We start from the raw sequence: 261 nt of genomic DNA on the forward strand, positions 1-261 counted from the left end.
TCTGTTTGGCTTGATCCAGGCGGTGCCAGTGATCTTGGACCACTCATCGTGATAGGCTCTGGCGTTTCCAAAAGTAGATCCACCGGCAAACGACCACAGCGGCCAAACATCAGAAAATGAGGAGTATACCCCGTGGTTCTATGCACAGTTTGATTGTAAGCCCAAACAACATCTCCTACATATTGCGACCAACGTTCTCGATGGGCTTGCTCTAAGGTGTGAATCAGTCCCAACAAAGTGCGATTAAAGCGTTCACAGGCC

The sequence above is a fragment of the Nanorana parkeri genome, unplaced genomic scaffold (genome assembly GCF_000935625.1).
Source record: "Nanorana parkeri isolate BGI_ZX_2015 unplaced genomic scaffold, ASM93562v1 scaffold2280, whole genome shotgun sequence".
Taxonomy (NCBI): Eukaryota; Metazoa; Chordata; class Amphibia; order Anura; family Dicroglossidae; genus Nanorana; species Nanorana parkeri.